Raw genomic sequence first — 27155 nt, forward strand, 5'->3', positions numbered from 1 at the left:
AATCTTTTTTTCCATCCCTCTGACCTCTGGTATGCAGTTCATACCTCGCCATAATAAGAAACTCTCGCTAACATTCTTGCCATCCAAAGCCCCATTTATGAAGAGGAAACCTCTGCGTTGATCGCCTCTCCAAATACTAATCACTGGCACAAATGGTTCAGAGAATGGGTGACTGCTGGACCCGCCCTGCCCCTTCCATGCTCATTCAACTAGTTCAAACCTATTCTTAAAGCAATCATCCATGTGGGGTCGCAGTTGATTCATGTAGAGTGCCTTATAGTCTACAACCATACCTTCTATTTAATGCAATCCACATGAACTTCATTCATCTGTTAAACTGCTTAAAGAGCAGAATTGTCTAGCTACGGTCAGTACACTCATCTAAAGTAAGCACCTCTATTGTAACGCCCTGCTCACTTACCTGCCCAAGATATCCAGCCTAAGTCCTGCATACCTTCCCAATGCAGCAGTGAGGCATCCCAATTGATCATAGGATTGCATCACTGATGGACCGGTCTACCCGTACACGTGTTTTCTTTGCCAACAGCTAATGGGCAGCCCATGTGACCGGGCAATCTCTGTTGCAGATTGAGGGCTACTGGGAGGTAGGGGTATTGGTTATGTCAGGCAGTGTACCCCGATTAATGTAGTTGCTGTCATGCCCCCTGGCCGTATCCCTTAACTTCTCGCAGAGTGCAGGCACGGATTGTGACCTGGAACTCCAATCTAGGATCCAGAGTTGAATCCTATTGACTTTTTGGATTTTAGTTGATGGTTTCTGCAGATTTTTTAAAAAATTGAGCCCATCCTTTAAGGCTCTGGGAAAGAGAAGTAACATTCACAGGCACGTGTCTGGAGATTACTGTGCAAATGTGCAATGGGGCCTCATTGCTTAATAGTGCATGCTGTGTAGCACCATTTTGGGGAAGATCCAAACTAATTTGCATATGGTTGGCAACTTGTTTAATGTCACAGAAATGCTAAACTAATGGTGTGATCACTAGAGAAATTTCTAGTAGTTAAGAAGCATTGGTGCAAGCATCTCCATCAGTTACCCTTTACATGTCCCAAGAGGGAGATTCAAATTTGCATTATTGCTTTCAGCAATGAGTGACTAAAACATAGCAGAGGAGTGGTAGCTGAAAGTTATTTAATATGACTTTCATCCCCACTTTGTGGGGCTGACATGGCCAGTAATGGCCAGCCAACCCGAACTGAGGTTCAACCGGGGTGCAAATGGTTTATTTTCATTTTCGTCTGGAGATTATCTACGGAGGGTGAAAAAAAAGAAAAAAAATATGCCCGCCGTCATAGGGAAAAGAGACTATGGGCTTCATCAGGGGTCCGGTGAAATGGTAAAAATGCAGCAATAATGCTGTTACCTCCACATTAACGGCCTGCCCAATACCAAGTTTGGGCAGAAAGCTGGAGATTTAGCTCCAGCTCTGAGCTGGATGTAAATCTCCAGCTTTACGCCCATTTTCAGTGCTATTACCAACGGCAGTAATAGCGCCAAAGATCTCCAGAGAGTTCTATGAACTCTCAAGAAAATGTGTAATTACTGCCTTATAACTACTCGGGATCCAGTGGTAATATCGCCAGGATAACGCCAAGGCTATGATGAGGCTCTAAATCCCTTTTCCATGTCTATGGTGGCTGGGAGATGTGAGGAGCGCCGGGACCGGAGCACAAAGCTCCAGTCCAGCATGTAAGTAGGGAGGGAGAGAGGGGTGGGAAAGGGGTTGGCTTTGCATTGGGGAGGAGGTGGAGAGACAACAGGGAGAGGCTCCCTGTTGCCTCCCCACATTTAAGAAAAAAGTAAAATGTTGACCCCACCTGGGGATGGGCCTCAGATGGCTCGAACAACAGACGGAGAATGCAAATTCTCCCCCATTGTTCCAGCCACCAGATTGGCTGAGCGTCCTTACCCGGGTGTGAATTAATCATAACATATGGCATTGCTCGGGGCACCCCTCCAGACCATCATTTTTTAGACTGCCTTCTGCCTTGCCATTGTAGAAGAGGAACACGTGAATGTACTGAGTCTTGGCGCACAGCAATAATAATTCCAATCTACACAAAAGGCGATCGTGGGAACCCAGTTGATTATCGCCCCATTGCCTTAATGGACATAGAGAGCAACATATATGCACAAATCATCCTAAAGGACCTGTTGAAATGGACAGACCAGGCAAATATCATCTCAAAGTTCCAGACCGGTTTTCGGAATGAACTGTCTACCACACTAAATGGCCTGGTCCTAAATATCTTAAACACTAGGCAAGCCAAAGGGTTTAGGCTCTATGGGGCTTGATTAGACTTGTCTAGTGCCTTTGACACTATACATCACAGGAAACTGTGGCGTACGCTAAAAGAATGGGGAATCCCTGCCAGTCTTTTGGCCATCTTCATTCACAGACATGATAGAACAACGATACAGGTTAGATTTACTATTGTCGGTGACCTGTCTTCCCCCGTTCCCACGACTAAAGGTCTAGGAAAGGGACGCATTGTTACACCATGCTTTTTAACTTTTTTTTGACTGACCTGTGGAACAAACTGGCACCACACTCGATTGTACCACCCAAAATCGGTAACCTTAAAGTAACATGTCTGGCTTATGCAGATAACGTGGTCTTATTAGATCGTACTCCGATATGCCAACCTCATGATCAACCCAACTAAAACCTTTGTCATGCCCTACAGCCATCTAAAGAAAAGAAGAACAGGTGGCGTCAAATGGAAGATGCCAGACCAGATCCTACCTGTAGTAAAGGAAACAAATATTTGGGTTTTATCATTAGATCAAACCCCTCAATAGCAGCATTAGAAGCATATATAGGGAGCAAGGTTAATCAACTTGTCTGCCAAATGAAAAAAATACATTCCACTTATTGTAGATTCACCCTCTTACACTTAATTAAGTTCTACAAGGGTAAGGTCATACCTATTCTTATCTATGGAATTGATATTGAGAAATTAGCATCTGAGATTAATTGGGTTCAAATCGAGGGTTTAATTTGGAAACAAGTCCTTAACATACTGTAAGAGGATTCAATTCAACACTACAGCTAAGTCAATGCCTAGTCTGGGATACTGAATGGAAACCCTTATTGATATATCTTTATGTCCAGTTCATGCGTTCTGGATGACTACCCCTATATAACACCCCTCTCTTAGAATCCCCCTGACCCCACTGAGCCAAGAAGTAGGTTTGTTTTGCAAATTTAAAAGATTTATTTGAAAAAATTAAACAATGTATAGATATATCACACTTTAGAATAAATTAATAATTGAATAGCACACTTAATCTGATATGTTAAAGATTAACAACGGAGAGTCTGGCACTAGCACACCTCTTTATAATCGCTAAGGAGTTGACATGAAATGGATAAGGTAGCACACTGGTAAGTAGGGACAGAAGAATAATGTGATAGAGAATGCTTTATAGAGTTCAAATGGATGCAATGTTGAATGAAAATGCAATACAGAAAAAACTCAATATGATTTCAACAAAACAATGTAATCACTTTTCTCTGGCAATCCACTCCCCCCCTTTATGCAATGCAAGGAAATGGAAGGAAGCACACAGTTCTCAGAAATGCAGTCAAATGAATAAAATGTTCACCCCAGCAAGCTTGGACTACAGAAGTTAGAAACACAGGCCCAAAATGCTTTTATATGTGCTGGCAATGAAGTGAAAAATATGCTAAAATATGCTAAAATGCTTTTAATTCCCTCTAGAGGTTCTAGGTGAGTGAAATATACTTGGGATGAGTTCAGGCTCACTTTAGCAAGGATCTAGGGTGTAACTAGCTGGTTAAACGAATTTTTGGCAACTGAAAGCAAGCAGCAGCAGATTTTTTTTACACGTGGAGAAACTTGCAAATCGCGGCAAAATGTCAAATCGCGGCAGATTTTTCCGAGTGCGCCGGGCGCGATTACAGAGGAACTACAAGGACTATCAATATCGTTTTGGGGTCCTAGGACAGCCTAGGATCTCAGCTTCCAGATGAAAGTTACTGCAAGTCTCTAGGACAAACGGTCGCGGAGATATGAGCGATTTTGTGAAGGTCGTTTTTCAGATTTGAAATTTTAAAGTTCAAAAAGACAAGTGCAGCTTGCAACTAGAAAATGACAGGTGACAGCTTTACAAATGACAGGTGACAGTTAGGAGGCAGTTCTACTTAGATTAAAATAGATTGAATTATATTATTTTAACTAAGAGATTGGTTCTGCACAGTTCTGCTATGTACTCACAATATATTTAGAAATAGAATGGGCCTCGCCACGGATCTGGTCAGGTTTTCTTCACTCGCCCCGGACAGTCTCTGCGCACAGCCTCTGGGTCAGCTCTACTCTGCTGGTCTGGTCTGGGTCTCTGGTTCTGCTAACAGTGATCTGGGTCAGCTCTGCTCTCTCTCTGGTTCTGGAAATTTGATAGATTTGAAGTCTCTATGTCTGCTCTCTGAAGGTTGAGGGAGGTAAAGTATGGATTTTCCCGGCAGAGCTTCCAGCTGCAAATGGATTTGAAGGTCCCTATCTGTCCTGTCTGTTTGCTTTTATGTGTTTTGAAAATGGGTGTGTGTGCAGCATCACTAGACCCTACCCCTCTCCACTTGTCATTGGCCAAGCTTTCATTTCTCCCCTGATTGGGGGAATGAAATGAAGTGTCATCATGATGAGGTCTGTTATGATACAGAGAACCCACCCCTGTCAACTTCACACACAATCTATATTTGCTCAAAAAACATATTTGCACAGGTACACATTTGTTTAAAATTACATGCACCCTTCACATATCACAGGAGGTATACCCTGTCCAAATCTGCTCTTCCTGAGAGCTTGCATTCAGAAATGGCAATATTTTGCACTTTTTAACTGGTTTGCAATTTCGGACATTAACCCAAATTTACACACATGTGCGCAAGGAGTATGGACATTAATTGATGAAGTGTCAGATTTTTAACATGCATACATTTAGAGTAATATTCTCTTTTCCGCTAAAACCCCCCTGAACATACCACCGGGTCCTAACACGTCTTAAAATGTGGGCAGAAAAATCACAAGAATTATGGTATCATTTAAATAATTTTCACAAGTCCGCTCTATGAATGATCCATCTTTTTAGAGTTAGGTTCTGACCCCAAAGGGGTGTGGTTTCCCCCCAGCACAAGGTTGAATTTCTGGTTTTTCCAGTTCTGCCAAGCCAGCTTGCTCTCACAGGCAGTGCCCCTCCCCTTTCCTTCCAGGAGGAAGCTCCATTTACGACTCCCGCCAATAAAACATTTGCCTGAGTCAGGACAGGGCTTTGTTCAGAGCTCCTGTATTCTGTGGGGGCTCCCCTTAATTCAATTATCAGAGAGATGGCATATCCTTAGTGTGGCCAGCAAAAGGCAGATAGGCCTGGGAATACAGCTGTGACTCAAGTTTCACTCCTGATGGGGGGTAGTTGCCAGGCAAAATTGGAATCTCTTTAAGCCAGTTTTTAGCTACATGTCATTTCTGTTCCCCAGTTTTCTGCATTCAAATACAACGAACAATTTTACATATGCAGCTAGAATGCTGATTCTAAGTTTAAAACTATGACATTTAAACAATTGCAACCTATGTGACACTCAGAAATAGGTCACTCATTTCTTTTAAACATTTAGATTTTTAGTGTCTTTCAGTCCACATTTACTTAAACTGCTGAAATCCACAGCTCAGCCTGTCTTGTTATAAACATTGTTTTGGGCTCTTCATCTTCCCAGATTTAGTATGCACACAAAATTTCCTTCTGCCAAATGTCTGCTGGTGTTCAGTGAACATTTTGCATATGTGCAATGTTTAAAATGGGCATTTGAAGCTTGCATTCAGGGAAACCAGGGTGGTTTTTGAAGCGCTGTTTTGAGCTAACCGGCGCTACTGTTTTTCCTTTGGCAACCCATTTTGGTGTGCGCACAACTGCGCAGCTCTCCTGGATTCTGGGATGAAATGATGGGCGGCGACAGCGCATCCCCATCTTTACCCACTCCAATGATTTATTTTTGTTCTGGGGTAAAATGATGGGCAGCGACAGCTTAATCCCCACATTTACCCCGTCTAATGATTCCACATGGGTCAAAACCCTCCACAATACCCCGATCGCTGCGTATGGATAGGCTAAGGTATGAGTTGGGTCTGCAGTCCCAAAAATTCCATGTAGATTAGAGAAGGATTATGGTGTGCAGGTCAATCATAACTCCAGCAGAAAATTCCCTGTATGAGGATATTGGTGGGCTTATGATAAGAAATATCAACATTAGCCTGCAGGAATTGAAACGTGACGCGTTCGGCATAATCACAAAATGTAATTCTTCAGAAATAGAACTAAGGGACAATCCATTGAAGTTAAAAAAGTCCATGTGTCAAACTGATTGGATTGCAACAAGTGTGTCATTCATCAAAATTAAATGCTTTGAGAGTTTCACAGTAAATGACAAACCCTTGGGTTACTTTTTGCCTTATTTGAGAAGGTTTCCAAATCCAAGATGGAGGGTCAATCTTTTAAGGTTTCACCTACATTTATATATTACAATAGTCCATTTGAACACCAGGAATAAGGGCCTATTGATGGATAGTGATAGTAACCTCTGTAATATAGCTTCCCAACAGAATGTAAAGCATCGCTTAATAACATGTGCAGTGCTTAACAAGCAAACAATTGACCACTTCTCACATTTTGTTCATAAAGTTGACTCGTTGCATACAGACGAATTTTGGAATCGTATGGCTGCAGGAAAATAAACTTTTTTTTTTAATCACTGGAGCTTCTTAGATTTCTGGAGGAAATTGAGTCATTAATTAAGGTTTAATGTCAACCTATCAGTTATGCTTAGGCTGAGCTATTGCCTCTGTTTTATTATTTCTTCTTTTTTTTCCTTGCTTTTTCTTTTCAAATTTTCACTTTTTCATGTTTCTTTATTTTCCTGTTAATGTATTGCCTCTGTTTTATTATTTCTTCTTTTTTTCCTTGCTTTTTCTTTTCTAATTATTACTTTTTCTTGTTTCTTTATTTTGCTGTTAATTAAGATCATTGGATCATAAATGAGTATTTTAACTATCATGTATGATGGATTTGATTATTTGAATGTGTCATTTCAATTTTCCTTTTTACTTTGAAAAGCCATATGTTGACTAAACACAATAAAAAAACATTAAAAGAATTAATAAAGAAGAGGAACAACCATATCACATCAGGCTTGGTCAATGCCCAAAAGCCCTCCCACCCCAACGGTTATGTCACATCCCTTCTGAGACCACAAGCAACCCACAAGGTGTTTTGGCCTCTTTAAGAATCATTGGTGAGGTGTAGCTTGGGTCTCTAGGCATACAAGCTTATTTCCCACATCTGAGCATACTTATCCCACTTGTGGTGACTAATGCAAAATAAAAGACTGATGGTTGGACAGTTTTAATTTAAACATAACCTCCGGCTTTTCTCTGGGCAAAACTCCAGACCTTCATTTTACAACCTGTTGGTTTGGTGTCAGCAATGTGTGCCTTTCACAAACAAAAAATACAACATACCAGGAAAGGGACAAGACCTTGTACATGGGTGTAACTTGACCCAGAAATGGCCAAGTCCTGAACTAAAAGACAAAAGTAGGATTAAAAGACAAAAGCTTTCATTACTTTTATAAAACATATGACAATCTGTGGATTTCCCCTCTGCATTACTGCGATAGAAAAAGTTGAGAGAAGGAACTAAATCACAATCTAAACTATTTATGGAAAAAGTCAAAAGGGGCCATCAAGCTTTATGAAAGCCATAAATGCAGTCATAAACAGCATACACGGGTAACACCACCATCACTGATGGATGGACAATTGAGAAAACCTCAGATCAAGCCATCTTCCCTCCTTCAGAATGTGTAGTCACTGCTCTCGGGTCCTGTGCCTTGAAGCTACTTGGAAGTGAGGAGCACAGATGTCCAACAATGCAACTTTGGGCTAAACAGAACAGCATTAACAGCTTGGACCGGACCATCCATGGCAACTGTACTCTTCCCAGAATGCAAATAATAGGCCCCACAGTGTTTTTGGAACGACTTTTCTACCCTGGTTGTTTCATTTCTTGAACAGTTTCCATTAGTTTCCATATCTAAATGTTATGTAAGGCATATGATGGAACAAAGAGGCCACATGACAGTATAGCTTCTTTTCCGCTCTTCTCCAGAAAGTAACAAATGAAAAGGGTAAATGAGACCAAACACGTGGTAGGCACTAAAAGCAGAAGAAAATCAAGCAGGGCAGAATGGAGGTAATAAAGGTAGTGGCAAAAGGCAGACCCATCCCCTCTGCTCTCCACACCACCACTCAGGCTTGTATTGTATGCTCAGGAATCTGTGGATGGGAAGCCCATGTACTCAAACACTCACTCACCCTTCTGACGCTCTCTCTCTCTCTCTCTATTATGGCCTGAATGACTGTGGGATACACCAAAAATATTTCACCAATGCATTGCGCAATTGGAGATCCATAGCACCCAGACCATGTTTTCATTCCTGTCTCAATCACTCTGATCCCTCTAACCATGTATCTAACTCCCCACCATGTAAGCAAAGCAGACCATACTCTGGGCCCCAGCTAGGTCATGTTGCCGCAACAGAAAATAGCCTGACTCGGCTCACAACTCTTCCCAAGAGCAGGGCTACCCAGGCAGGGTTTGCAGTCCAAATGCCACAATGCACAGCAAAGTGATAGCTCTGATCTCTACAAGTCTAGAGCATGAATCTGAGGGGAAGTTGGCCAGCCACACTACTTCAGCAGCAACATCCACTCCCGTCACTGACCACTATCTGACAGTCTCAGATGTTTGTTTGTTTATTAATTTCTAATGCGCCCCAGACCCAAGGGTAACAGGGCGCAGCAATAAGGGAATGCACAGCTTACAAAGTTACAGATAGAACATAATCTAGATCATGATATTACAATCAAAAGCAGTATACAATATAGTTACAGCAATGAGTACAAAGTGAGGAATATACACGTGTACATGTTATATACAATAATACCAAATACAATTCTGGTCCTGGACCGCTGCAGTATATTTACATGGAAATGGACACTATTGGGCAGTGGAGTTGTGCAGGATGATATAATTGTATCTAAAGTGAGGATATGATTGGTCTGCTCTGAGCTCAAGTGGCAGGGAGTTCAAAAGTTTAGCAGCCTTGACAGGGAAGCTATTGCCGCCAATTCTGGAGAGTTTAAATCTTGGCACTGAGAGACAATTGCATTGCTAGCTCTAGTTGGCCTGTGGGTCACTCTTCTGTTTAATCTGTTTGAGAGATAGCTTGGGGCAGCGTTGTTTAGTGCTTTATGGGTCATGGAGGCAGTTTTCAGCAAGATTTTGTTGTGGGTGGATAGCCATTTATAATGCCTTCTAGTAGCGGAGATATGTTCTCTTTTGTTAATGCCCAATGCAGATCTTAACTTCTTAAGAGGAAAAGACAATCTGTTTCAAATTTACTCATGCCTACATAGTGAATTAGACCATGGCGCACCCACCATTTGTGAGTTGGTCCACAAAAGGTAAGTAGGTTCATTATTTACTGCAGCAGCATTGGCACACAGGTAGAACAGCCACATGAGAACCCATAGCAGAAGGTTTTCGCAAGGGATTGAATACATCAGTTAATGGTGTATTAATTGGGAATGAAGCTCAACCTTTGTATGTGGCCTTAATAGATTTCTCGCAGGCCTTCGAGACAGTCAAACACAACTTTCTTTGACAGAAGCTGAAATCTTGGGGAACTCTGCAACCTTTATCAGCATTAATAAAATATCTTCATGAAGATACAACTGTGAAGATTAGGTTGAATGGGCGTGGCAGTCTGTCTAGCCTTAAAGACACATACAGAGAACTATGGCAAGGCTGCCTCTTGATTAGGTTGAATGGACGTGGCAGTCTGTCTAGCCTTAAAGACACATACAGAGAACTATGGCAAGGCTGCCTCTTGGCTCTGTGTCTGTTCAATCTATACCTCTCTGATATTGGTGAAAATTACCCTTCTGGCATTTAGTGAAGGCTGCTTTACCCTTCTGGCATTTAGTGAAGGATGCTTTACCCTTCTGACATATTGTCACGACTGCTTTTGCTAGACCAAAAATGGGTTCTCTAAAAGTAACATGACTCGCTTGAGCGGACTATGTAGTCCTACTGGATACCACCTAAATGGGACTACAAAATGTATTGATTGCTGCGCTGGAGTATGTGGCTACAAATGAGTTTGTTTTAAATCCTAAGAAGTCCAATCTAATACGCTTAAAAAAATGGGAATACACTGTTTATGTTCAGCTGGAAAATTGGACGAATGGAAATAGGGCTCATAAGAAAAGGTTATCTCTCTGGGATTTGAATTGTGGGCGATGCCGAAAAAAAACACCAATGTTGGATAGGCTGAAAAGTAAAACTGATCAATTTACCTTCCAAATGAGGAAAATAAAACAAAAATATTGTAGATTTTCCATAAAGCCACTTATTCAATTTTATAAGGCAAAGGTGGTTCCTACAATGCTTTATGGAATGGAAATCAAGTCTCAGGTTTTTGAGCTTGACTGGATCATTATTGATGTTTGCCTTTGAAAAAGGGTTTTTAATCTCCCACAAGGTTTCCCAATGTCATTGCTTAGGTATGAGCTGGGAATGGTTTCCCTAAGGGGTTGGTACTATAGGAAAGTGTTAGCCATTTTTTGGAAAATAAATTCCTCAACATCAGGTGCTCTATTTTATGAACTATGAGAGATACTGAATGCAAGGAAATTGATTGTGTTACTGAAGCTGCAGTGTCTAACAAATGCAATCGTTAGCAACTGTGGTCGGCAGATTGATGCTGAAGTCGCCATTCCAGCTGGGGTTAAGAAATCATTGTTTTCTCAGGATTGGATCAGAACTATCGATCAAATGTGTGGTTATGCTTTGTATTGCTTGCTGACCATTATAGAGAAACCATTGGTAATCCTACCAAGATATTTGATCAGATTTCCTAACTCCTGGACGCGTGATCAATTCTTAAGAGTCTGTTTGAATCTCCTGCATACAAATGTCATTCTTGAGATAGCAATATCAAAAGGCTGTTATTTCTGCCCAGGGTATGAAGAGACTCAACCCCTAAGACATCTGATGATTACCTTTGTAGGAGGCCAGAGTCCAATCATTGGGCCGTTTTGTCGACCGGGGGGAGTGGTTAATATGGGAATAGATTGAATTCTGGTAATGAGACCCTGTTAATTTATGGGGTTCTAACATGTCTAAATAGAATGCTATTGAAGGAAAGTGCAGATTCCACTCACTTCAATGATTAACATTGGCAACTTTATAGAGGTTTGAGTCCAGCTCAGATTCACCTTCTGTAATCATTTTTTATGAGCAAGTTACATTTTCATATTTCAGGGCTATTGAATTTTACGATTAAGTAACACTTTTTGCTAGTATATAAGCAATTCATATTCAATTATGAGATGAATCCGTTTTTTAACCATCCTTTACAAATGTCTTATAAGATGTCATGTTTTGTGTATTAGGATGAATTATACATTTGTATATTTTGCCCATAACTTCTGTGTTTTAAGTGAAAGGTTGATGTATTTAACCGTATCACATAAAAACAATAACAAAAATAAAAGAAAATAGCAGAACAGCAGCACAGCACATGGGGCAGCCTTGACAGAATAGAAACCATGACATAATTACAGTGCTGGCAAAATGAGCCCCCCTGACAGAATAAAAATCCCTTCCGAGAAAAGGTTTATTCAAGAGAAGCCCAAACACACACTGCTTGTCTGGGATAGTGATGACTTTGGAACACATCGAGTTTTGGAACATGAGTAGGCCAAGTGCATTGTGCACTTGTGGGATAGGAGTACCTAGCATCCATAAAACACTGACACACAAGTATCTCTGGAACATGACCACCCATGGGAAATGAGAAACTACACTAGATGTACGCTCTGTATATACATTGTGACAAATCAACTTCCGGGGTACCAGTGGTAAAGAAGTGAATATCTTTTTAAAACCATCAATCAGCCCCACAACTCTAATACACCAGAAGGGATCCAAACAGATTAGAATAACAAGCAAATTACAAATCTCCTTGTCCAATTTTGATAACATGGATGGAACAGCAGGCTTATCTCTGAAAGGTCGTGGATCCTTGGCTATTTGCAAGACAGCAAAAAAAACAATGATTAGACATTGATAAAAGGGACTGTCCAGTCAAGGTTGTGTCAAACATATATACTTTATTTATATCACAACAGAGAGTCTAATAACACTACCAAATACAATCCACCCTGTAGGGGAATACAGAGGACAGTTTCAAAGAAGGAAAAGGGATGACCTCTGGGTACTGACAGGAGGGTAGTTGTTATGGATAATATCTACACATGTTGAATATGCCTTGGCTTCAGGGCAATGAGAACAATGGGTCTTCATATGTCTTTAGGGGCCTTCTGGGAAGGACCTGGAGGGCAGAACCACACTGTACCTTGTGCTGAAGGTGTTCTTGGTGCTGAACAGGGTCGAGTCATCTTCAGGGAGCTTTGCATACTTCTGTGACAGAGTAGGAGATGAGAGTTTGCTGTGGATATCAGGCACAAAGAGCTTTGGCGAGCAAAGCTGGACAAACGACTGCAGGCTGGCCTATACAGCAGCTCAGGGTCAGGAATCGCTGTCTCAATGCTGATCGGCGGTTCTGAAGGACTGGTCAATACTTCTTGTCTTTAAGATTAAGAGACTGTGGCTTGACAATTGTCAGCGTTACAGTTGGTTGCAGCTCAAGGAACTCAATTGGCTCGAAAATGTCCTTTAAGTTGGACGTCTTTATTTGCTTGTTGAGACACTTCTTCCGGCTTCTTCAATGGGCTTGTGTCGTCTTTTAAGGCAGCCAGGGCAAAGCTGAGGAGCGTGTTGCAGGCAGCTGCCTCGTCCTTGGTTTTAGCTTCAGAGACCTTCTGGCACTCCTTATCCAAGAAGTTTGCTGAAAAGCCTAGCAGGGAATGCTGTGTGCTGGCTGCGTACCAGTTTTGGAGCAGCTAGACAGTCCTCTTAGTTCTGGATCTCCCTCTGTTCCCTGTGAGATGTTTAGGGGACAGATCTTGCTTCCCTCTTTGGACATCCTGGCCTTCCTTCACTGGCAGAAGATGTAAGGCAGACTGTACCTTCAGCCAGGGTCCAAGGATGAGTTATTCTTCCTGCTTCTGGTGAAGCCTTCAGATGATCTGCAAATAGAGGGACTCAGCACTCTTTTAAAGTCAAGAGGGGCACAGCGATTGGTGTAGGCTAAGCCTACCTTATTGAACCAATACTGGGGTGTCTACCAACAATCTTCTGTGCGTATGAGGTCATAACCAGAGTGATTTGCAACAGGAAAGGTAGAGGGGTGAAAGCCTGTGATACTAAGTCCCACCCATCTTCCTGTCTGTTTTTGATCAAAGAGTCTCTCTGGTTAATGGATCTCTCTGTGGTTCCTGAGTAAAGCGTAAGGTCTCCCTTGAAGCTGTGGTAAGACAAGACTCTCTGGCTCCTGCAAACCACATTCTCATAACATATGAAAGGGTACTGTAAACACACAGTCCGAGACATGACAGCTTACTGCCATTGAAGCTGAAGGCATGAGCTGGCGGGAGCTGGCTTCAGGTTGACACAGTAACATATGAAAGGCTGTAGAGTGACCTGTCTCCTTTGTTAACCTCTGCAGCCATGCCCCGCGTCGGTCTGTTTGTAGTACCCTCTAATTGGTTTGTTAATCGCTGCCACCGACTGCAGAGACAAAAATAAAAGAGCTGGGCGACTCCATGAAGCCTTTTTTAGTGAATCAGGCTGTCCATGGCAGGGGGAAGCTTGGTCCTCCCCCTTCCTTGTGGGGACATAGTGTACTCCTGGCTGTCACATTCTGCCTAAATATGTCAGGCGGATTATGCCTGTAGGGTGTGTCCACCCAGAGTACACAGGTCTATGCATTTGTCATGGTGTGAGCATAGGAAAATGTGTGTGGATTGCCCTGATACATTTTCCTGAGGTTGGTCTACCATCATTCATGGTCTTTGTTGGTCTAAGGACTAAGGCATGAGAGAATGTTCTTTTTCATGAATATTACACATGTCTCAGTATTCCTCTATGAAGGGAAGCCTTGTTGATTTGAATGAAGGAGATTGTTGTTTTCAATGTACTCTTTGAGTCATTTAGTAATGATTTTGAAACTATTTTGCCCAGGAAGAGGATGTTAGTGATTGGCTAGTAGTTAGAGACAACACATGATCACTATTTGGTTTCTTCAACAGGGGTGTAATTACTGCTGCCTTAAGTGCCTTTGGGAATGAACCACCGCACAGCAAACCATTATATAGGTCTAGAATGGGCTGGGTTCAAATGTGAATAGACTCTTTCATAGGCCTGGCAGGTCATGGGTGTCACAAATAACATGGCCTGAGCTTTCTTGGGCACAGGCGTTATCCTGTCTGCAGTAGGCTGTCAGGACAACTACATACCCGGTTTCAACCTTAATATGGATCATCACTGCAGAATAGTCTTAACAGCCTTGCAGATGGAACACTTGGGAATGTATTTGGGCTAATTTGCATCAAAAACGACTCCAAACCATTTTAAATATGCTCTAGTGTGCAGAGGTGCTATTTGGTCTGACTTAAATTGGTTGAATGCATTTAGATGAAAAGGCACATTGTCCTAGGTCCCAACTTACACGCTTTTGGCAGGTGTCACCTGCCCTGGAATCAGTTATTTCACCCGCCAAGCTCCTTACACGTCAGTTTTCATTAATGGGCTCTCATCCACCCAAAAATACATCTGCAGATTTCACCCTCCCAACATCATGTGGACCCACCAAAGATTTAAGAGGAATTAATAATTTTAGTGCCACATGTTTCAGAATGAGGGGACATGGGAACAGGAAGGCTGGAACCTTAATTACATGTGTATAGTTTTGAGGTTTGTCAGGAATGTATATTACTGCACAGTAAACCACTCGGCTCTTAAATAAACATGTCTATTCGTGGACGCTACAGTTCCCTGAGAGGGGTGCATGGGTGCACTGACGCAGGTGGAGCACTTGTTTTCCTAGAAATAATAAAATAAACTGGATTACGTAGTTTAAGTTAGACTGTTAAACTGTGTGTTCCAACTAATTTTAAGAATAACAAGCGTAAAACCTGCAGCCAGCATATTGTTAAACTGATTAACAGTGTGCTGACCTGGCAGTGTGCTGCCATAACAGTGTGCTGCTGCAGTGTGTTTAATGGAGAGAGAGGTTTGGGCCTCATTCATGGAATTCTTTGCATGCTGAAAAGTGACATTGCACATTTTTCAGCGTGCAAAACTCCTTTTCCTGATTCATGGATCTCACTTTCAATGTATTTCTAGGACTCTGCATGCAGTCTCTCGGTTTACGCAACACTCCACGCAAAGTGTGGAATGGGCCTAAACAAAGAAATAAATAGGGGGCAGAACATGCGTATTCCTCTTTCACCCGGCAAAATCAGGAATATTGTGCCTGTGTTGAGTCACGGGCCACGCAGTGAAATCGCATGCCCAGTCAAGCGCAGACCTAACCAAATTCATGGAATCCAACTTGCAACTTCACGTTGGGAAAAGTTACACACAAACCTTGTGGACTCACCGCCACATGGTAGGAGGCACAGAGCACTGTGCGCATAGGATCCAACGCGCAAAGATATGGTGTACATGGCAATTTAGGGGTGACTGCACGTAGTTGAGGTGCCACTTGGAGTTAGAGGTGCTTGTATGCAGATTAGCGGGGTGCAGCCTTGAATTACAGGGGTTTGCACACAGATTTACCGGTCGCTGCCTTGAATTAGGCGTAATTGTGCACAGATTATGAGGGAGCAGTTTTAAGTTACAGGGGTTCATACCCAGTGTCGCTGGGGTGATGCCTTAGTTGCAGGGCACGGGCCACAGTATGGGCCACAGTTTTGCCGGGGTGCTTGATGGTGCAGATGAGGTAGGCACATAGGTTGGTATATGTCGCTGGTTTCGCTTTGCGTGGGGGTGTGTCGTGGACGTTCCGGGCGCAACTTGCGCCTAGGGTTACTTTTCTGTTATAACTACATGAAAAGTGGAATGCACAAAACATGCTTTTGTGTGCAGGCAGGCGCAAAATAGCTTTACACGCAGAGTGTAAAGACTTTGCGCTTTTTCTATGAATCGGGCCCTATGCATCTTCTGGGGTGAGCTTTGTTCACTTTCCGTAAACATTAGAATGAAGTGAAGCTCAAGTTCAAATGTAAACTTTCATCAGATACAGTTTGTATTCGACTGGTCAGCATCCTACTGCAGGTGCCGGCACGCCGCAAATGTCCACTGTGGCATTTTTGTTGCTGGTCACTGTCATATCAGCACTGGCTGCAGACACTGAGCAAGCACCTTTCCGGCCAGGCTTTGCAGTGCTCTACATCACATGCCCTGCACGCAGGGCAGAAGCAGACACGGCTCGGATTTACAGACCTTTGAACAGCAGTTTCACGCCTAGATGGATGGAAAACTCGAATCACCTGACGGTTGCTGGCGCTCCGATGCATCCATCAGCTACTTGCTATACAGAACGCAATAGCTTTATAGCCTGATATCCTACATTACATAGACATTTGAGATTTGGTGGGAGTTTATTTGTTTTACTTCACATTTAAAATGAACTGCAGACATTCTATTTTTGGGGTTGGGGGTTCGAATGGATTACAATTAGTTTACATTATTCATAGCAAGCGTTATTACAACGGGATATTTAATATATTTGAATGTATGTATTTAAAATGCGCCCGACGGCCTATAGGCATAGGGGCGCACATAAACGCAAAGGCATAATCACATGGTGACTGGCAAAAAATAAAACCAGATCCATTGGGCAGGAGAAATGTAAGCAAAGAATAAACCGGAAAGTTTATACGAAAAGGTGTGTTTTCAAGAAACGGTTGAATGGATCCAACGATCTTGCTTCTTGGGTCAGGAGGTAATTTTTTCAGGGAACCAGGGCTGAATAATCGAAGGCCATATGACCGGTTGGTTTGCCGCAAGCTGAACCGAGGAATGAGAAACACGCAGGAATGTGTCAACCTCTCAGTCTTGCATTCTATATGAACACCGGCTTTGGGTTGGTTTGTTGATGTGAAAGCACAGTGATTCTCAAAATAAATACATTTTCACATCCAGCATAAGAATGTGAATGCTAAACATGAAATTAAAAGGTAACTCCTTTTGGGAACATGCTAATCAACACTTTCTATTTGGTGGAGGAAAGTGAGCAGTACTTTACCAGGCCCCAAAACGTGTTTAGCATTTTGTTTCATGCATTTTACTTTTGTGTGAAGGAAGGGACATATATTTACTGGTGCAAGTCAAGTTGGTTTTATACCATGGGGCCATGTACGCAGTGCAAACTACATAGGATTTTTTCAGGGTGCAAAAAGACCTATACCCCAACTCAGTGGTACTCATCGACTTCAGCAGGATGAAATGCGGAGTCCTGCCTGCCTGCAATTGACGTGAACACAAGTACACCATAGATCGATGCTGGATGGGCCCGATATATCAACGATACTGGTCGTACACAGCCTAGTTAGAAGCAGTCTATCATGTCCACTAGGTGGTTCCTGACCATTCAATAGAAGCACCCAACCTTTGTAAACTGTCCTTGGCCACAGGTGCACTATGATTGGGAGGAGGTGGCCTGGTAGGCGTCCCTTCAAGAAAATGAGAAATATGACTATTACTCACTGTAGCAGAGGCTGCAGGGTAGAACACCTACTTGTTGTAACCATGATAGTAAGGGGATCAAAGTTTGAAACTGGGGTGTGCATCATCAACTGGATGACGCCTGAATGAGTTGGCTCCCAGGTTTCAATTTGTCCCACAGTTGCTACTTTTAAAGCATTCAGTAAATCGGACGTGCTATACCTGTGGCAATTCTTCAGTACTTATAATTTTGGTTTTGCATCATCACCTGCTTGTTTGCAAGTGGTTGTGGGAACTAACCAGGGTACTAAAACAGCAGCTGGACCCGAAATGATTGCAGCATCTAAGGCGGGACTAAATCCCCATAATCCGAATATAATACATGGCAGCATTTAATATCTGTATGCAAACCTTGACATAAGGTTCTTATGATACATGGCAGCCTACAGTATCTGTATTTATTTTTATTTATTTATTTCAACCGCACCGGAGCCTGCAGGCATCAGGGAGCCACATGTACACGCAGAATCACATTAGGCACACAAGACACAGGACAACATTAAACTAGAGATTTTCAGGCGGGCTTTGATTAGATTAAGGGATTTATATAAACAGGTGGGTCTTGAGTTTCTTTCGGAAGGTACTGTATGAGAGCTCTAGTTTTATTAGAGGGGGGAGGTTATTCCATAAGGTCGCAGCTTTAGTGTGAAAGGCTTTGCAGAGTCCGTTGGTTTTCCTGAAACTGGTGGTTGCTCTGAGCTTCTGACCTGAGTGCCCATCTCGGTAGATAGGAAACCAGTTTCGTCTTGAGGTATACTGGGGCTTTCCCATGAATGGGCTAGCGTCAGGGTTTTGAACTGAATTCTAGATAGTAAGCCAGTGTAGATGTCTCCTATCTTCACTGATGTGTTCTGTTTTCCTTTGATGATTCTCACAGCCCTATTTTGTATTTTTTGACATTTTGCAATGAGCATTTTCGTTGCTCCTAGCAGCAGGGCGTTGCCGTAATCCAACCTTGACAATGTGGTGGCTCTTGCTACTGTAGCACAATTTTCCTCACTTAAATAGGGGTCTATTGTGTGCCAGAGTCTCAGGTAATATGAGCAGTTCTTAGTCAATTGCATGACCTGGCACACTGCGCTCAGTAATGCTTCCATGTGGATCCCCCGAGTTTTGACTTTGTTCACAACTTTTATTTGGGACACATTGATGTTGAAACACTCGTATTGCTAGTTCAGTCTTGCTCTAGCTGCGTTGGTCCCAAAAATCATTAATTCAGTTTTTCTAGCGTTGAGACAAAGCCAGTTGTTGGTCATCCATATTTCAATTAACTTGTATAGTTTTTTTAAGTGGGCACTGTCTTGGATGTAGTCACCGTTTAGTTCTATGACAAATTGGGTATCATCGCCGAAATTGGTGAAAAAAACACAGATTTTCTCGAGGATCATACAAAGAAACCTGATATATACAAGTTAAAAAGAAGCAGTGAGAGGCTGGTTCCTTGCTGTACACTGCAGCTAATTTTTCTGCAAAAGAGAAGTTATCCGCCCAGTGGACCTTTGACTCCCTGTCCGAGAGAAAGGAGGATATCCAGTCGATTGCCTCTTTGGAACAGTTTGGTCCCCTCTCTAATCCATGTCTAAACTGGCTGTGGTCCAGTAAGTCAAAGGCTGCATTAAGGATAATGTTCCTATTACAGGCTAGTTGTGACATCACAAATGACCTGTAATAAGAAAATGTCATCACAACTTCTCTGTAATCAGTTAGCATGTGACAGTTGCGATGTCACAATGCCTCCTGCTTGAGCCAGCAGAGAAAATGACAGCTGCCACTGCAGCACTTAATTAAAGCTCAAATTCCCTGCTTGTAGAGTCGTTTTCTGTGACACATTGTAGTCGGTAATTGACAAGCAGCTGTTTATGGTAGAATGCTTAATGTGTGAACTGCTTGAGTTTAACTCATGTGAGCAAGAATCTGAACTGAATTGTATTACTTATTATAAAGCACAAAGTGACAGATTTACATTTTATTAAACTGCCGGAACTATTTTTCTGCAATACATTATGAGCTGTAGTTTCTTTTAAATCTCTTATATTATAAATTTTGATTTATTTCATTTCATTGCATATTTATAATGTGCCTATCCAGCACATGTCGTTTCAAGCAACGAGTGTAAGGGTGCAGAAGTAAAACTCTGACAGAGGGGTCATTATGGTTGGCATAAACTTTTATTCAATTGAGAAAATGAAAAGAAAACCCTGTCTTGCCTTAACTCTAAGAGGGGTTTCAATGCCTCAACCAAAATTACTAAAGTTGCAGTCGGGATGTCAAAATCGAAAGTCCCAATGTCCAATGTCAGAATCATAGTTATGTCTCTCAAACTCTAAGTTTAAACTAAATAAAAAAGTAGGTCTTCCTAGCTCGGAGCAATAACTCCCTTTCCTTGGACAAAAAGGCAGTTCTGTGTTTATCAGTTCCTAAAGTGTTGGGGGGAATGTGTCCCTTCCCTAGCCTTCCTCAGGCTTCTGGTGCAGTTCATCAACTGCTGGGGGATGTCTCCCTTAGCCAGCCTACCTTAGGCTTGTAACACAGTTCATCAATTGGCCCTTCTCAGGCTGCTTCTCTGTCTCTGGGGTACTTGACCCTGATTGGCAGACCTGATTATTTTCCCACTACGCACTGTGACAAGGAAGAGGAGTTTGGACGTGTCTCCAAACTGTAGTAGGTTTCTGACCCTGTTGGCAATTCCTCCTAACAGATACTGCGATCATCCAAGCTGTGGTGGGCCCCTGAACCTGTTTGGCAGACCTGATTCCCTCCTACAAAGTACTGCTATGAAGAAGAGGGGCTTCAGTGTTTCTCCATGCTGTGGTGGCTACCTAACCCTGGTTGGCAGGTCTGGTTTTCTCCTACCAGGCACTGTGACAAAAAAGAGGAGTTTGGATGCTTCTTCAAACTTTGGTGGGTTTTCGACCCTGTTTGGCAGACCTTGTTTCCTTCTATATCAGGTTTCTTAGTCACAAACACAGACTTGGTTTACTCACCTGCCAAACTCTGTGTTCCTCTGTATTACATTCAAAGTTCTCTTTGCAGCCTTGTAATCTTACCTGCAAACTTGGTGTACTCTCCTGTCAAGTATTGACTTCATATGTATTATTTTCACAGTTTTCTTTATGGTTTCTTCAGATCACATGGAGACTTGGTTTTCACCCCTGCCAAGTACTGTCTTCATAGGCATTATTCTCTCTTTATGTGACACCCCTGGGTCGCCTTCCCTCCAAGTACTGCCACAAAGAATATTAGACCTTGTTACTCGGTTCTTTTCTTGTAAGGGTCCCAGACCGGATTCCCTTTGTGACTGTGTCTATATAAAGTCGCATCCACTATGTTTCTCAAGGTTTCTCACACCGCCTGGGGACCCCCAACCATAGGCGAGCCACCCAAATACATTTAGGGTCTTGGCTGCAGCCCTCCGGTTGGTTGCAGGCTTCCCAGTATCCTTCTGTGATTCCCCGGTGCTCTGGGGTTGTCTTTGGCTTGCCGCAGCAGATCCATGGCTTCGGTCCCACTTCAGCATCTCCCATTTCTGCAGACCGCATGTTCCAGTTGTGCTCTGCTGCTTGTTCTTCCTTCAGTCAGCGCTCCAGTTCTCCCAGTGAATCTGGTGGAGACAGCCCCTTCAGCATCTCCACGTCTTGGTCTGCTCCTGTTGCCCCCCTCTGCGAGCCTCGGTTCCTCTCAGAATTCCTCTCCAGAGCATCTGACATTAGGGTAAGTCCTTGTCATTTTGTATATCTGTCCCCATCAAGGTCTGCAGTTGAAAGCTAGACTGTTCAGGTACGTTTCTTAGAGTGGTCCCTGTGGATCTGCACCTCCTCCTCGTCTCAGTCCTTTCTTGCTTTGAATCATGATGTTCATCCCTATTAGGCAGGGGTGTTATGTGGATACTGCGTTATCCAACAATAGTCGTCACTGGTCCAATAGGTGGTTTCCCCTCCCATAAGATCCACCCGCTGAGTACCACCCCCAGGGGGACTATCGGGCAGTAGCCTTAGCTCCCTGGTCTCATGGGAAGGGGCTCCCCCTACAGAAGCAGTGACAACATCCTTGAATTTGTTACACAATGAATTAAAGGGTATGACAGTGTGTGGCCATGTATTATAATTAATAAAATACCCACTACCATATATATTCGATCGGTTGCTGCATCCAGCACTTAAAGTGATTTTTATTGAACTGTCTCAGATATGTATGACTATTCCTTATAATGGCTGGTACTATGAACACAATGTCTGAGGACCTGCGACTTAAAGGCTTGATATGCATAAAAACACAATCGGCCTGATTCAAAGAGTGTTTCCTATGTGATTGCAGCCTTATAAAATGCTTCTGTGAATGAGGCCCGATTCCAGTGAGTCTCTCACAATGGCATTGCAGGATCAAAAGGCAGAGTAAAATGGGTCCTTTCATCTAACAAGAACACCTGCCACAGTGCCACCCAGAAGCCATCCTTGGACGTTCACCTCCAATTCTGAACAATTGAGCAATGCAGTGTGCACATTAGCTCAAAAGCATATGGTTGTGCTCAAGTCTATTCGTTTGAGCTACTTTACATTCACACAATTCATTGTTTAGTGGTACAGATCTGGAGGTGAACTTCAAGGGATGACTTCAGGGTGACAGTGTGACATGTGTGTGTTTGTTAGCTGAAAAAGCCTATTCCACGTTCCCATTTCTTGTAGGTTGATTCATACTTTTTTTTTAAACACACTATTCCAAAAAAATATATTCTACCAAACACCATCAAAGTTATATATTGTTTTTCTTTTTCACATCTATAGAGATGGATGTTTCTAAGCTGGTATCTTTTCCGCCTATTGTAAACAGGCCCTCTTTGCCCATAGAAAACAGATTCTGAAGGATCAACAGCCCCCTGTTCGTCTCTGCCCTCATCCTATCCACTTGCAGTGCCCCACAACTACATAACTAAGCACCTGATGTCTTCAACCTATGTGCAAGGATTGGGGTCAGAAGCCTGTGACGGAAATGTTTGAAGGAGAAAAGACAGAATGCTATTTTCCCGAAAATAATCTTCGGTCTTTTCTCCCCTGAACATTTCAGACTTGGCCCCTGCCCCCACCCACAGCCCCACCCTCACCCCCCTACTTACCTTGCATTGGCACACTTTGCTGGGTGCCGCCGAATTGCTTTGTCCCTGCAACGCCTGTTCCCTTTCACTTCCATGATCGGGAAACGGCACCGCAGGGTCCTTTCTTTTACTTTTATTTTATTTTTGGGATCGGCTGCGGGGACCACCCCCGCTCACAATACAGTGAACAAGGGTGCAGGGGACACCTCCATAGCCCTTACCACCGAATGGGGGATTTGGTCAAACTTTTCGGCCATTCAGAATTTTCGAATGGCATGAAATTCGGCCAAATCTCCCATTCAGGCTTTTTTTCAGACTTTTTTGACGTTTCTTATGACCTCTACCTGACAACATGTGGTCCTTAAGATAACCCAATACCATATGTGTGCGCCTATCGACTGCAACTAAGCCTAGTGAAAAGAGATGTCCCTGAGTAAAATTCCACTGATCTGGAGAAAATATCTGCGCCTTCCATCTGTGGTCGCATGAATTACTGGAGTAAAACAACCGGAATTCATAAACAACTGTGTCTCCTTCTCATACCTCAACTGTGCAGTCTTCAGTTTATTGTCATGCCATCTAAAAAGGGATTGGCTGATTTCTTTCTTGTCTCTCCATTCCAGACAGAGCCACAGATGTCAACAGCGTAATCTGTGCAGGCCCCAACAATGGCAGGCGCCTTTAACTCGGACCCCAAATCAATGAAGATGAAATGGCTAACATGTCCAACATGCATCTAAAGAGGTTTAGCCTCAAAGAGCACATCTCGACCGCGCTCACTGTCTGCCACTGGTTAACTGTTGCCAAAGAGTCCAAACCAAAGTGGGCCACATTCATCATGGAACCCCTCACTAATTAGGCCAGACATGACTGATCTTAGAAGCCACATCTTGCAGTCAGTCTAGCGTGCTTAGCTGATGATGCTGCAAGCCCGTCTACACCTAGACACAGGAGCAGGCAGAGATGCATGTTCTTTGCAATAAGTACTGGGACTAACTAGTAGCTTCATATTGGCATAAGCCCATCCAGCTCACATTTAGAAGGGAACAACTATATTTAGTTATTTTTCTCTCACACTCTTAGCCACGCCTAGCATGCTAGCAAAATGGCACTTCTTTAATCTACCGTGCTAACAATAGCCAGAGCGCTAATCAGTGTGACACGTGGGCCCTTTGTCCACAATGGCATACCGGTACACACTGCAGTACAAGAAATCGTAGGAACCGTCTAAAGTCCTAATTTCTCTTGTACCCTGATCATCGAGCGCCTTACAGGACATGCATTAGCAATGTCCACTGTGTGTCCTATTGATTGACACATCAGTTTTAAGACCGCACCTAAATGCACTCTAGCACACCTAGTGTGGACACTGCTTTTTGTGGCAAGTCACGTGCGAAGGGTGCTTTTCTCTTACCTTAGTTTCTCTCTACCCTGTCTCGGCGTGTGCTTTCTCTTACTGTTTATCGTTTCTTTTAAAATCCGATTTTTTAATATTTTCTCACAATGAGCTTCACACAGTGTTTGAATTTGGAAAGACTGCTTCAGGTCTTTTTTCAGGACTCTAACGCGTGTGATAGTTACTTTGCTCTCTCAGATTTTCTATTATGGGGTTTCTTCAGCAAGCTCCAAGTTCCTGGATTTTGTGTTCTATCGCGGCCTGCCTCCTCTTCCCGCAGTCATCGTAAGAAAAGATTAAGAGAGCAGACCGGAATGACAATTCCAATGAAGGCGCTCTTTCTTCATGGCATAGTTTTATAGGTATTGACAGAACCATAACTCTGTAATATTAGGCCCTCTATATCTAAACCGTGCGCAGCACTAAAACACACTTTCCTATTTTCCCGGAATCTCTAGCTATTTTTTAAACTCCGACAATAAGAAAGACTGTGCAGTAACAAAAAGTTTATATCGGTACCTTGCAAGTGTTTCATAATACACTGATCCAGATATGGATGCAGGTGCAGAGCCTCAAAATAAATCAGAATGAGCAAATATGTCTTAGGGGTGATCAGCCAGAGCCCTTGTGATCATACAATTGCCCCAACAGTCACATAAACCAAGTGTGCATGCAAATGTCCTTGGGCCTCATTCCGAGGTTGGCGGTAAGGGGTTAATGGTGCCGGTAAGGGTGCCGGTGCCGTTAACCCATTACCGCTGCATTACGAGGTCCTTTAGCGGGTCCCGCTAAGGGCGGCTGGTTTTACCAGGTGCCCTTAGTGGGAGCCGCTAAATGACCAGGGAGCTAACAACGGGCCCGAATGGGAATGGGGATGGGTTCCCTGAATGGGAAAATACCGGGTCCTCCAAGGATACAATTGCCCGGTATTTCCCTATCCAGGGAACCCAGATATGGTATGCGGTATGGGGGTAGCCATGGCGCTAATAGCACCAAGGCTACCTCCATACTCGTAATGACCCCAATGGTGTTTGCAAGCACACTTTAGAGGCTCGCATTTTAAGACAGCCGTACATATCTACATGCAATGTTTAACTTTAGAAAGAAGAACAGTCATAAAACATACATTGAAATAGTGCATGGCCATGTACATGAAGAAATGATGCACATGGAATGTTCTTATTTCGAGGGTGGAGGTGAGGCTATGACCAGCCACCAGGGAGGGGCATTAGGGAAATTCTGGTGGCAAAGGGCAGAACAATCTACAAGTAAGATGTCTTCAGCTGCAAAGGTCTCTGCTCGTCATCACCCCAGGAAGGTGGGTGGTAACAGATTGGCAAGCCTGCATTCCCCCATAAAAGGTAGAAATAAAAAGTACTGTTGAAGTTTTCCACTAGCGGAAGTGGCATTTCTGGTAAAGCTCTGGAGGTATTCTAGAATGACCATGTTTGGTAAGTTTGAAATAGGGATAACTTAAATAAATACCACCAGTGATGTGTCATGGATGAGCTCACAGACCATAGCCAGGGAACTGAGTTACCAAATCTTATATGTTTTCTTTCTTTGTCAACCTATGTATGAAGATCTTTCTCGAGACTAGAGTTCCCGTAACGACAGTTCCTATGTCTCTCTACACCTTCACATGGTGTCCCCTCCACTGTAGCCCAAGTCTCCCTAACCCCACAATGTCCCTGATGTAGTCTATAGATTATTATCTCTCCTACAATCTCCAACTCATGTAGATAGTCTAGAGGCAGTGGCCATTTCTGCATAGCTCCCATCAGGGATTTCCAAAGGATTCCCTAACCTTGGCTAGTGGCCGATTCCATAAGGTCTTCGCTCACTCTCTCTCTCACTCTTACCCCTTCCATCCCTATCGTGCCCTATGTCTACCTTCTCTCTCCTCCAGCCTTGAGCTTACTAGTTTCCCTCTCTTACTCTAAGACCACTCCTGCCCTCGTCTGACTCCTTTTCTTCTCGAGCAGTCTCCACTTTTCCCATTATCTCAATTCCCTCCTTCACTACCTGTTTCCCCTCCTCTGCCTTTATCATCTCTGCTCTCTCTGTACTCTGTCCCCTTACACCTCCACAACACCTTACTCTCCCCCTATCTTCTCTCCCCATCTACTCGCTCTGTGCCTGATCTTCCCACACTCTCTCCTCCTGTCTCTCCCAATTATCAATCTCCTTCTCCACTCCTCCCTCACCACAACAACTGAGTCAAACGTGAACTTCAGATCAAACGCCCACATAGTTTTGCTTCATAACGAGGGCGAGCATGAGCTAACATGAATGGGAAACACATGAACAGGGACTTCGGTGTAATTAGATTGTAAGTAATAAAATGTTTAAAATTGGAAATAACATGCTACCAAACACATCACTGTTTTATGACGAAGAGTAATTGTTAATATGCAAAAACTATTAAAAACCAATCGGGTCCTTTATTACGATCGACTTTCTCATCAGTAACATGGTACCGCAACATCTCCCTGAACGAGCAACGAGACACGACACAGTGGGTAGAGTTGGGAATTCTAGCGTGTGCAAAAACTACAGCCACCTTAATTTACAGTGTTTTGAGTCTGGAGAACAGTTTACATTTTTTCAGAGGATTCATCTGAAAAAAATTGGTTTTCACGCAGAGGTAAAAAAACATGGCTCTGCGAGGGGGGGAACGCTACTGCCTAGCCTCCATTCCGGCCACCCCAAACCCTACCATCGCTCGGAAATCCAGCACATGACATTGGTGAATGTTCAACTACAGCTGTTCTGCTAGAAAAGGAAAAAAGAGGTCACCCATTCTTCAGGTGCTGGAAGGTGGAAGTTCATATGTTAGGTAGGGCATGGGAAGGCTGACTTGGGCTGGTTCAAACCCC

General features: G+C 43.2%; 1 protein-coding gene across 3 annotated transcripts in view; it reads right to left on the bottom strand.

Moving 5' to 3' along the window:
* WSCD2 (WSC domain containing 2) overlaps positions 1-27155 on the bottom strand; it is a 1541956-nt gene that overhangs the window by 69234 nt on the left and 1445567 nt on the right. The gene's annotated exons all lie outside the window — the stretch shown is intronic.

Source organism: Ambystoma mexicanum, chromosome 10 (assembly GCF_040938575.1).
Source record: "Ambystoma mexicanum isolate Mex_15411 chromosome 10, UKY_AmexF1_1, whole genome shotgun sequence".
Lineage (NCBI taxonomy): Eukaryota > Metazoa > Chordata > Amphibia > Caudata > Ambystomatidae > Ambystoma > Ambystoma mexicanum.